Here is a 13,480-nt window from a genome sequence, read left to right as displayed (position 1 = left end):
TCCGAGGCATCATGGCATTGTTGTATTTAGACCTCTGTTAACTGTTTGTGAGCAGCCAAGGGTGATTCAGGCTCCTCTTGGTGGTTTTTTATCATTGTCCCATTGGTGGAAAAGGAGGTAGTGGCTCTCGCTCTGTAAGTGGAGTTGCAGGATGTGTGGGTGTAATTGTGTCTTATGGGGAGTGTTGCTGTCTCCCACTCAGTTAGACACAAATTACAATTGAATAATGATCAAAAAACTAAAAGCACATGGACAAAAAACACACCATGTAGTCACACAGGAACAGTAGCCAAAAAAACAAAAAAAGGGAAAAAGAAGAAAAAAACAAGAAAACGTACAATATCTGGGGATAGGGCACTAAGAGAAAAAAGGTAGAGAAGGAAAATAATGAAGGAATAAAAATGGGAGAAATGGAAAAAGGAAAACTAGGAATGGGGTTAACCATGAGAAAGAGGGGAATAAAGGAAAAAAAAAAAAAAATCAACAGGGAAAAGAAAAACTGAAAACTAGGACCTGGGAGGGGAAGAATAAGATTAATAGTAAAAAGGACAAAAGTATTAATAATAATAGTTGTTTTAAAACAGACAAATACAAGCAAACTAATCACCAGAAAAAAGAGTGAAAAAGAAAAAAAAAAAATGGGTGGAGGACAGGGCAGGGCACCCAGGTTCCGTCTGAGCATACAGACTGTGATGGAGTTCCTATGGGCCCAGAAGGTGGGTGGGAGTGGGGGATGGCTGCACCTTTGTTCACTAAGCAGGTGTGGGGTATAAGAGTAACAAGAGGAATGTTGCACCTTTTCAGTCTTGCAGGTCCGGAGTGTCCTTGAGGTTGCTAGAAAGCCGAATCTCTTCTTAAGCTCCTGGAATTTCGGAGAGAATTTCGGAGAGCACTGTCTCTTTAAATATCCAAAATAGTCAAGTCGCTTGTAACATTTAAAATGGCGGTGCCCTCCGGACAGGCAAAAGTCTACAGCTCAGCCCGCCTTTCTCTTCACCTTCTCTGTTTATTCTCCAGCCACCAGAGCAGTCCTCCATGCAGTCCCTGGCTAGCAGGCTGATTTTTAGGTGAATTCTTAGGTCCTACCACCACTCGAGAATCTCCAAGCTGCCTGTGCCGTCAGGATCACTCAGGATTGTTGCCAGACCGCAGCTACGTCTGTCTCCTTTTTTGGTATTTTCATGCAAATTCTTCTGCTAATTGGAGTTTAGTCCACTTTTATATCCTTCCCTTCAAGGCTCAGGGATCCAGGATTATCTTCTGTGTCTGTGTTAATTGGTTTCCCTTTTCTTTGTTGAAGAGGGTCTTTCTGCCTAGTCTGCCATCTTACCGGAACTCCCTGGTCCTAGAAGTTATTGCTGGCTCAAAACGTGGCTCGCAGCAGGGTGCCTGGTCCCAGAACTAGTTACTGCAGAAGGCAAATGGGAACCAGATACCAAGTCTGAGATAGAATTCCTGCAGTCTAGAAGATGGGTGGGGGTGGAGTATGGCCACACTTTTGTTTAGTGAGAGGGTATGGGGAACACACACCTTTCTGATTGCCATCCAACAATGTGGATGACCGTGCAGTCCTAGGCAAATGGATCTGATATCACGTTCCTGTCCCGATTGGAACACCACTTGAAAATATTCAAGATGGCTGTGCTGTCAGGTGAGTCAATAGTCCACGGCTCCCTTTGTCTCCTTATTTGCTGTTTTTATTCAGTTTCTTCTATTAATGAGTATTTGATCCACTTATTTATCCTTTCCTTCAAAGCTCAGGGTTCCAGGATTATCATTGTATCTGTTTCAGTTGGTTTCTTATTTCTTTGTTTTAGAGGGTCTGGGTAGCTTATCTGCCTATTGTATCATCTCGCCAGGAGGACTTTGTTCTGTGTTCTTGATATTGATGTTCTTCCATTTCCTATTTTAGACTACACTTACTTCTCACTATATATACTCTTTCTGGGTGATCTTAAGCACTCCTTTACATAGATACAGTTTATGTTCTAATTTACCCCAAATTTATATCTCTAGCCCTGATTTTTTCCCAGAATCCCAACCCACAATCAGTTTTTGATAGTATATCTCTCTTACCTAAACCATATCCACTGTCACTGAGTTTATTCTGACTCAGAGCAACCCCATGGAGTTTGCAAGGCTGTAAATATTTATTGAAGTAGATTTCCTCATCTTCCTCCCATAAAGCAGCTGTTGGATTTGAATCTCCGATCTTCTGATTAGCAGCCAAATGCCTTACCCACTGTGTCACCACAGGTCCTTACCTAAACCATAGGGATTTATATATCTGAAGTTAAATTTACTACCTTTCTCCCCAGGCAGCTCCTTATCCTATATTACCAGTCTCTGTGAATAATACCACCCAGTTACCCAACCAAGAATCAGAGACATCCTTGGCTTTTCCCTTTTACTTATGCCTCATGTTCATTGGTTACCAAATCTTGTAGATTCTATTGTCTATATTGCTCTCATTCTCACCCATTTCTCATCCCCATGTCAATGCCTTAAAGCTCTGGTATTTGAAAATTCTCATCTGAATCATTGCAATGGTCTTACTGCTATTCTTGGTGCCAGTATTACGCCCTCTTCCTCATGTTCCACAGTGCCACAAGATGGAAGTATCAGGTCTTGCTCAGTAGCTTCCCATTGCCTTTTGGGTAAAGTCTTTGCTGCTTAGCATGACATTCAAAGCCTTCATGATCCTGCCCCTGCCAGCTTCCCAGAATTTAGCTATCACCAGAGAGTTCTCTCTGACATACTGAAGTATTAAAATTTGCCTAGATGTTCTACATGTTACTAATTTCTGATCATCTTGCCCATGCCTCAAAAGTTCCTGATCCACTGATGTCACCAGAGTCTTCTTTATTCTTCAAGACTTAGCTAAGGCACTGTCCTTGCAAAACTTTACTTATGAGTCTCACTAGCCCCCTTTCGGAAGCTCTGGTAGCATAGTGCCTAAGGCACTTGACTGGTAACCAGAAGGCTGGTGGTTCAAACCCACCAACCACTCCTCGGAAGGAAGATGGGGCAATCTACTTCCATAGTGATACTGCCTCAGAGACCCAAGGAGGGGTCGCTATGAGTCGGGTCTGACTTGACGGCATATAACAACAAAACAAGCTCCCTTTCAATTACTGTAACCCCATGAATTATCTCACCCCTGCTTTAGGTCCTTGATAAATTTGTTTCCTTGAATATCTGTCTTTTCTGACAGAATGCGAACTCCCCTGTAGAATTTATCTTTTTATTTCTAGAGACCAGAACAGAGACTGACCTATAATAAGTTTTCCATAAATATTCACTATTGAATGAATATGACACACACACACACATATATATATATATATATATGTTTCAATATGTAGGTTCATAAATATATATGTGAATATCTATTAAGGGAAAGAGAGAGAGAGAGAGACCGCCTTTCATTCTAGTGTGACTCAGTAGCCCCAGAGGAAGATGCTCCTTCAGCCTTACTTTTGTTGAAACTAGTGTCGACTCCTCTAGCAGGAAAGGGTTGCCTAGTGTCACCTTTCTACTTTTAGGAAAGAACCGTGAATTGGTGAATTGGAGGTTAGGAAACCTGAGTTTTTGGCCTATCTCTTCTAGGAACAAGCTTTATCGGCTTGTGTAACTCTAACATCTTCACACTACATTCAGCTCATCAGAGAAGAGGATGTTGAATTAGATTACTGTTTTCTAAACTTCAGTTATTTATGTATTATTGGGCTTTCTTTTTAATAGTTTAAAAATTCAGTGTTCCAATTACCCATTTTAGCCTATGATATTTGTCATCAATAGGGCTGATCTGGACTGCAGGCCTCCCCCCTAAATGAGCTGTTTGCCCAAGAGGCTGTTGTAGTTCTTACAGTGGCCACCAGGAGGACAGTGGTGCCCAGAGCCATGACAGAAGTTTTTTCCACCAGCAAGGAACTGCCTCTGCTTTTGGAATGAAGTGAAATTTTCCTGTAGAGATAAAATAGCTGTGTTAACACAGAAAATTTTCAATACTATTTAATAACAAATAAATATCTCTTTAATCTTATTATAATCTAGTATGCATCCACATCAATTATTGTATGCAATTTCTGGAAACTCAGATTCCCCAAGGCTTATCCTTAGGGGCCCTTGGATCCCAAGTTAAGAACATTTAGTTTAGGATAAGATAGAAGCAAATGTAAACACCAAGATACAGTCAAGTACTTATTATTATTATTATTATTATTAACTGTCATTTTGTTCTTGAAAAATTATTGTTCAATTCAGTCTTGTAACGATCACTGTTTAATTCTCTGAACCAGGTAGAACACCACCCTGAATCAACCACTCTTGAGTTACACTCTCCCATTTGGTAGCATAGTGCGTAAGGCAGTTAACTGCTAACCAGAAGGCTGGCAGTTCAAATCCATCAGCCACTCCTCGGAAGGAAGATTGGGCAATCTACTTCCGTAGTGATACCGCCTTGGAAACCCAAGGAGGGGTCACTATGAGTCAGGTCCGGCTCGACAGCACATAACAACAATATTTGTTTAGGTCCTGCTAGCAGCCTGAAGAGCTTAGCTGCTGCCATCAGGAGTGAACAAAGTTCTTCTAATAATGAACATCAGTATTCAAAGTGTGTGGCCACCCAGCACCTCTCTGTTTTTCATTCCACATTGCTTGGTAATATAACTGATTCATTGAGGTGTCTCCACTCAACGGAGATATAAAGACAAAATTGTGCTATTTTTTCGTCTAGTCTCTATTTTGCTGTATTGAATCCACCTTTCCCATTTCTTTGTGATACATAAATTCCTGGTCATTTTGAGTTACTGATTTTCATTCAGTCCAGTTCAGTTTGAAACTCAAATTATACATCCAATTCAAAGCTTTCCCCATCCCCAGCTATACTTGTGACCTGAGGAACGTAATCTAGGAAGTGGAGGTGTTGGCCAATCTTTTGACCCCTTCCTTTCCTCCTTTAAGGTGGTGGGGCAAGGAATAACAAAGTCAGCATCTCTCTGCTTTGCCAGGTGTTATAACCTTTCCTTATTGGCCATTGCTGCTTCCCTGGTCAACAAAGGCAATCGGTACCCTCTGGCTGCAGTGTCCGCCTGCTTACTGCTGTGGGACTCATGTATGGACTCTCCAGAGGCATAAAGGCTTTTCTTGTTGCCCAGACCTCCAATGAGAGCTCAACTTCTGTTCCAGCTCAGCACTACCATTTGCATGTGATCATAGCTTCTTTCTATGGAGGGCTCCTTACCTAATACTTGCTGGGGGGAAACAAATAAGATGGATCGAGGCTAATAACTTATGCCTACAAGATCCATGGGAAATACACATATACTTGCCACACCAAAAAGTAGATATTCAGGCTGCCCCATTACAGATTTTTCTCTTTGACCTTGTGGTGCATTGGTTAAGCGCTTGGCTGCTAACTGCAAGGTCACTGGTTCGAATCTACCAGCCACTCCACAGGAGAAAGATGTGGTAGTCTGCTTCTATAAAAATTACAGCCTTGGAAATCCTGTGGGGCAGTTCTACTCTGTCCTATAGGATCTCTACGAGTTGGAATCAACTCCATGGCAATGGATAAAACTCTCCGATCAAGTAAGTGCCTTGTCTCTCTACTTCCTTTTCCCTTGCTTAAGGGATACAGGGATATACCAAAAAGTCAGTTACTTTAGCAAATACTGTGATAGACAAGATTGGTGCCCTGGGTCACAATCTTGTGGCCTCTCTCTGATTTCAGCTACACCTATGGATAATTTTGTGCTTTCCATTTCAGACAGCCAACCAATATCTCAGTTTATCTGCACATGGTTTTCTCTGAAGCTGTGAGGAAGGAGGGAGGGAGATGAATAATGCCCCTGAGGGCAAACCTTAACCAGTGTGGGTGGGAGTTGGTGGATAAATGCTTCAGCCTACCCAGTCTCTGAGGAACAGTTCTGAAACATGCTCTATACATTTTTTTTTTTTTTCCCAGAAGGTTGCTAGGGAGATTGAGTCCCAGTTGCCCATATAGTGATCTGTTCAATACTGTACCATTTGTAGGCTTTTCCTCTTTTCCACCCTCTCCTTCCAGTTTCCTGGAAATCATTTCTCCAAAACACAACCTGTACTCAGTTTCTTGTATCAGAAACTGTAATTGGAAGAGCCGCAACTGAGATACCTGTGTGGAAGGGTCAGATGTCAGTCATCTTGCTTAAAAGGACCCCAACCTTTAGGGGTGATTCTGTTGGATTTTCCCACTTGGTTTGAGTGGGTGCGTTTACTCACTCCTTGTCCTTAAAGGAAGGAAAGGAAAAGCTTCTTTCAATTTCTTTACTCAATTTCTTACAAGGCCAGTGGGCAGGTGGGTGTTGAGAACTTTCACAGCTTGTTGAGTAGGGGGCCTGCTCAATGGTTAGATCTTTACAATGGAACATACTAAGTCCTTGTTTTTATCAGCTTTGATTTCTAATTCTACGTTACAGGAAAACTTGACCTCAATATCTATCACAGCAACAGTCAGGAGAGACCAGAGAGGCAGCTATCCCTGCCAGCTCTTTTCCCCAGTCAAAATAGTATTTTTTTTTTTTTCTCCTAAGCGAGAGGTGTGGCTTACTATGATACATCTGACTGATACTTTTCTGATTCATACTTTACATTACTCTAACCATATATCCTACACCCTTTGGATCTTCATGAATATCTGCATTAAAACTGGTCACAAATGTAATCTAAATGGCTTTTGTGTATGTGCGTGAGCATATTTGCACAAAATGTCCTTTATCAAAGACCCAATGAATAACTTAAAACACAAGTAAACAAAATACAACTATTCTGTTCCTTTCAGATGGGAACAGAAGTGATAAATGCTGTACAGCAACATGGTATTTCTGCACTGAGTCATTTTCCTCTTCTTAGTTCTTCCTCTTTTCCCTTTGAAACACAAGGTTCTTTATTTCTATTTAATTGGTATATAGGGGCCATCACAGCACAGAATTCAAGGACAGTTAACTCTAAGTTCATAGATTGTAGTGAAGATACACTGTACAAGATCAGAAGATAACTTTTACAGACAAATTTAGCAGAGATGTAAAACTAGATGTCTATCATATGAAATAAAGGTTATCATTATTATCAACGTACAAGGATATGTTTCTGAATCCTTCATCAGAGATGGAGAGCCAAAAGGGGACAAGCATTGTATGGGCCTTTTCCAGCTCCCTGGAAATCCTGGCTGCTTAATTCTTTGTCATTGCCTGGCCCGGAGAAGGGAAAGGGAGAAGGGAAAAGAGGAGAAAACTGAGTTGAAGTGAGCCACAGGGGGCACCTCGATTTTTTGAAGAATAAGTGGGTTATAAATAAAAGCTTCCAAATGAAGTTCTCTCATGCTATCCTCTTCCTTCACAATCTGTCCTGAGGTCAAGTAGCATAGAGTATATGTGTTATAAAACAAATAAATATGCATGTGTCCCTCCTGCAGGGGGATAAGAACTGTATGAAATAATAATAATCAATTTTCTGAAAATATAACTTCAATTCCCCATACCTTTAGACTCATATCATGTATGTAAGGAAGAATTATAAAGATTTAAAACAGATTTTAGTGGTTATAAGGAGCTTGGGTGGCACAGTAGTTAAAGCATTTGGCTGCTAATCAAAAGATCTGTGGTTAGAACTCACCAGTGGCTCCATAGAAGAAAGATGAGGCAATCTGCTTTTGTAAAGATTTACAGCCTTGGAAACCCCATGGGGGTAGTTTTACTCTATTCTCAAAGGTTGCTATGAGTCAGAATCGACTCAGTGGCAATGGATTTGTTTTTTGGTTCAGTGGTTTTAGGACTGCTCCAAACCATTTCTTTTTTACTGTCTCCCCAAAGACAGAGAGATGGAAATACATGAACCATATGACATAAATTTAATTGGATGGTCATCAATAGGGAGCAATGATTTGCAAAGCTATTCTGGAGAGCCATGCTCAACTTTTGTGCCAAAGATAGTCATCTCAATGGAGGTAGTTCCCTTGCAGGCCTCATTTTTCTAATTGTAACAATGAGAGCATCGGATTTCATCATTTTGGGTCTTTCCAATAATGGAAATTTTCTGACTGTAGAAGTGGCACAAGACAGTAAATTTTCTGGCACAATAAGACTGATATTGTTGTCAAAGAAAGGGACCCTCTGTGCTGTACATGAAACTTTGTATAAACTACATCAATTGCCACAGATGCCTTGCTGTAGGACATCTTAGAGGTGTTGTCTGATCTTCCCTCAGATCAGCCAATATTCTCAAACTCTCAAAGGACTGGGGAGGTGGTCTCTGAGCAAAGGGCAGGGCCTTCCAGAGCCCTGGGCTGTGTGGGAGCAGAGCCCACGTAGATTCATCTCAAGGCACACAACTCCTTAGTAATCTGGCTCAGGAACTACTGATATTCAGATGACTGTTTCATTTTTTTTTCAAAATAGTTGAAATGTTCAGTCACAATGGCCACATCATGGATATGATCACTGGAATGTAAGTCTGCCTCCTGTGCAATGTAGGGGAGCTTTGGTGGCATAGTGCTTACGGCATTTGACTGCTGACCAGAAGGCTGGTGGTTCAAACCCACCAGCCACTCCTCAGAAGGAAGGTTGGTCAATCTACTTCCTTAGTGATACCACCTTGGAAACCCAAGGTGGGGTCACTATGAGTCAGATCTGACTCTATGGCAGCACGTTACTTTGCATTGCATTGTGTGCAATGTGGAGCTGAATTTTTTTCAATAGTGTAGGATCTTATTTTACTAATGGATTTTTTCTTTCTTTCAATTTTTTTGTGGAAAAGAGAAAAATAGAAAGGCCAGATTTTCCTGGTACTAGGCTGGCCCAGATGGGATTTTTGTTTGATTGGCCTGATATGAAACCGTGGTCTGGGAGTGCGGGCTCTCAAACACACAAAGTTCCCAAGGGCCAGAACTACTCAGGTTTCCTGTTCTAATAGTCTAATTCTCATATTTTTAATTCTTCCTCTGAGGGACTTGCTCATTTCACATACTGATTAGTTTATAGCAACAATGCTAATTTGCACTGACATTGGGGATTACACATTGAGAATTATTAACTATAAAGGGAACAGCATTATGAGAAGAAAAGAGGGAGTTTGACCCAGAGGAATAAGAATTGGATGGGGCAAAATGGTTCCTTGCTTCATTACTGAGCTCCAGTGTGTCCTGGGGCAACTCCCGCAGTGGGCTGTGGCCCCCTTTCTATACCTGGAGTGAGCACTTGGGAGGCAGAGCAAGGAGTTTGGTGAAACACAGGGGCTTTTCTTATGGATTAAGTAATGAATGTGATTAACAATAATATAGAGAATTCCCAGTTACCAACCTGTAGCTTCTCTGCAGCTACTTTTCAATTTTGTGTTGATGTCCTTCAATAATTCTCATTCTGACCCAGATGGTATTTATTTAGGAAATTCAGGAAACTCTCAATATTAGCATAAGCAGAACAAATTGGGAAATAAATTAGTACAAAGAAATAATATAATGCAATAGGAAGGTGAACATAAATGACTTCTGGATATTCAGAGCCATGAACTCATCACGTCATTTAGCAACTGTTCAATGAACCCTTTCTCTGTGTTGGGCACTGGAGATGCCCACACAAGGTGGATTCAGCCTCTATCCTTTAGAGGCTCACAGTCCCTTGGGAAAGACAGCACTGGGGGAGTGTGCTTGAGATGGTTTAGTTCCAGAGACTACTGATGCATTTAAAGATCCTCAGATGGATTTCACGTTTAATCTCCTTCCTCTGTATAGGACAGCATGCACATGAGGTATGAGTGCAATGACCACTTTGTGATGCAAATGTGGAGACATGATGGAAGTAAAACTGCCAGCTTCCTGAGGCAGGCAGGATGACCTGTCTCCTTGCTGTACCCCAGTGCCATGGGTGGATCACATGCAATAGCTCTGTGATCATTTGTTGAGTAAATTTGATCCTGATAATCAACCCTATTTATTGTTATTAGACAACAAATAGTTAGTTCTGACTCATGGACACCTTATGAATGAAACGTTACCCAGTCTGCACTACTTTCATGATCTTTGGCATGTTTGAGCCCACTGTTGCAGCTATTGTGTCAGTCCATCTCCCTGAGGATTTCCCTTGTTTTCACTGACTCTTCCAAACATGATGTCCTTTTGTAGCAATTGGTCTTTCCTGACAATGTGTCCAAAGTAAGGGAGCTGAAGTCTTACCATCCTTACTCCTAAAGAGCATTCTGGTTGTATTTCTTCAAAGACTGATTTGTTTGAGTGTGTGACCAGTACAATATAATTAAGGAAAAGAAGAACACAGAAAGGTGCACAAGAGATACTGATAACAAAAGTAAATACTAATTACACAATACTGCAGTATCAATAATATCAATGATTCATCTACGGGTGAATGCATAAGCAGGCAGAAGAAATTCTGGTATGGATAGGCAAACAGAAATATACACATGACCATACATAGATATGGCAGATGGTGTTACTTCATACATAAATGTATGTGCTATAAAACTGTCCGTACACATTTTAGAGCTAATGGGACAAATTTAAGATTACTTCTTAGCCACAACTAAGCACTTTGAGGGAGTGAGTTACTGGGTCTGTGGGCTTGTGACTGTGGTCTTGGGTGATATCTAGCTCAATTGGCAGAACACCATACACAAAAACATTGTTCTGCATCCTACTTTGGTGAGTAATAATGACTGGAGTCTTAAAAGCTTGTGAGCAGCCATCTAAGATAGAATTATTGGTCTCTCCTTGTTGGGAGCAAAGAAGAGTGAAGAAAATCTAAGACATGTGGAAACAATCCAAGGGACTAATGGACTAATGGAACCTCAGCCTACATGACCCTGAGACCAGATGAACTAGATGGTGCCTGACTACCAATGTCAACCACTAGGAAAAGGATCAAAATCAGAGATCCTGGATAGAGTGGGAGAAAAGTGTGGAACAAAATTCAAAGACATAAAAAAGACTATGCTCACTGGTCTGATACAGATTGGTAAAACCTCCAAGACTATGGCCCCAGGTTACCTTTTGGGCCTGGAATTGGACTAACTGCTGTGGGTTAGCTCTTAGTCAAACAATAGACAGGCCAGTGAGCTGAACAGCTACACCAGGGAGATGTACTTCTTAGAGCAGTCAACCGTGGGAGATTGGAAGAGCAGCATTTGCACAGGGAGAAAGTTAGGCAACAGAAATGCATAGGTAAAAAGGACACAGGAAAGGGATAACCACAGAAAGGAGGTAGAGGAGTGCTATTACATTGTGGAGATTGTCATCAGTGTCATGAAACAAAATGTGTATGAACTATTGAGTGTAAAATGAGTCTGCTTTGTAAATTTGCACCCAAATCATAATAAAAAAAATTGAAAAAAAAAAAAAAATCCAAACTGATTTGTTCAATATTCTTCACTGACACTACCGTTTGAATGTACAAATTCTTTTTTCCTTTTTCACTGTCTAGTTTTTGCATGCATCTTAAATCAACCCAATAGTTAAGACATTGTTATTCTCATTTTAAAAATGAAATTTGGAGAAGTTAGGTGACAGTCCAAGGGCACACAGATAAAGAGTAAGACTTCAGCCATGGCCTTCTAACTCCATGTGCTGTGCTCTTTCTGTCATCCTCCACTGCCCCTGTTGAGGATTGGAGGTGACTAAATCAATGGATATAGGTTGAACAAGGAGGAAATAGATATTTACAGTTTGCTGAAACTCTGATGGCAGTGTAGAGTCTAAGACAGGACTTGAATTTGGGATTCAGTCTAATCGGTCCTTGACTCCCAAACTTTGCTTCTTGTTCTCTGGGAGGTCATGGGCCAGTCACTTAAGCTCCCTGCAACTCTGGTTCTTAATCTGCAAACCTGTAATAATATCTTCACCTTAAATCTGTAATTAGAAGTGAATGTGTTAAAAATGATAATGTCCAATGTATAGTAAACTATGTATCAATCATAGTTTATTGTTAGCTTAAAAACTTTTATTACTACTACTCTTATTATTTGCCTTTAAGCATACAAAACAGAAAGCTACATGTCTTAAAAATATTTTAAATTGTGTGGTAAATTACAGTAAGTATATTATTATTTCAAGAGTATTCAGAGAATCTGAAGCTGTGTCAGGCTCAGGAATAAAAGCAAAGTTCATTTTCCTGAAGCTGCTGCTTTCTAACTTAGAAAAACTGAGGTGACATATTTTCTGGTATTGTTTCTAAAAATATTAGAGTTACTTCATTGCAGTGCTTGGCTAGTTCATTTATTTTGTAAGTGCCATGTTAAGATTTAGGAAGTAAAAGAGTGCTTCCCACCTTCAAACTTCTACAGCAATTGGCTTGAGCCTCAGATTGAGCATTTATCCCATGTCTTTGCAATTTTTCTGTTGATACGTTTGTTTCTCTTGCTATGCTAGGAACCAAGTCTTGTTAACTGCTGTGTCCCTTAGCAACAAAGCAATCTATGGCACATCCTAGGGGGATTAATGTTTTTTGTTTTTCTTAATGAGTAAAATGGGGTAGGAGTGAAAGGAGATAAACAAAGCCACAACACATTAGGATCAGTTACTCATACTCTTTCTTAAGGAGTGTGGAGGTCATGAGAATCTGGGCTAATATATAAACATGAATGTCATGCTTCTAGTGATGAGCCCTGATGTAAATGGGAATGTGGCAGACAAGTCCCAGCTGTGTGGAGAGAGATTGGAGGGAAGGAGGGAACACTATTTTGCATTTTTAGTGCGCTGAGTTTATGCCTCCAACTGTCAGAAGCTACAGACACCTACTTCTCTTCAAGGGAAGATACCTTTGGTGGTTAACTTATTAGTGGGATTTATTTAAAACACAGACATCTCTTTTGTCCAGGGGTTACAAGACAGGTTAGTTATATTAATATATTTAACTAACTAGTGCAGCTACTTAGGGTATGTGGTAGAAAATATTTTTTTAATAGTTATAAAAATAATATATACTCACTGTAGGAAATTTAAAAAATAAAACATTGGCCAGAAGAAGTAAAGACCAAACCCAGACTCTTGCAACACTGGACCAAAGGTGGGATACAGGCAGGTCAGTCAGAAGACATGGCTCTGGGCACAGGCTCTCTGGCTTTGTCCAGGGGCGGTCAGGGCTGTGTAGGCCAGACTGTGCCTGATGCTCAGGCAAATGGGGCTGGATACACTCTGCTCTCTCCCTGCTTGCTTTCTCTCACTTCACTGCTGCTACCTACCTGTCAGCTTCCTATTTCTACCTGTTCCTTCAGCCTGTGCTGGCAATTTCAGCAGCAGCAGCAGCAGCAGTAGCAGTGGCAATGAGGACAACTAGAAATGTGTCCCCATAATATTTTAATATGGTGTTTGGACAACACTCAAAACACATAAAGTTCTATTTCACAGAACGTATTGTGGACATTAAGCGATGCTTGTGTGTATGTCCAAAATATTATCATTTCAATATGTAATAAGTATAAAATATTAATGAGATTA

The 13,480-nt window shown here is 40.6% G+C and overlaps 1 protein-coding gene across 1 annotated transcript in view; it reads left to right on the top strand.

Moving 5' to 3' along the window:
* The window catches only part of DISC1 (DISC1 scaffold protein), a 688,592-nt gene that overhangs the window by 147,564 nt on the left and 527,548 nt on the right, over positions 1 to 13,480 (top strand).

This window comes from Orycteropus afer, unplaced genomic scaffold (genome assembly GCF_000298275.1).
Source record: "Orycteropus afer afer isolate SDZICR_OR568_19922 unplaced genomic scaffold, OryAfe1.0 scaffold00050, whole genome shotgun sequence".
NCBI lineage: Eukaryota > Metazoa > Chordata > Mammalia > Tubulidentata > Orycteropodidae > Orycteropus > Orycteropus afer.
Note: the sequence above shows the minus strand (reverse complement) of the source record. Positions and strands in the feature narration are given on the sequence as shown.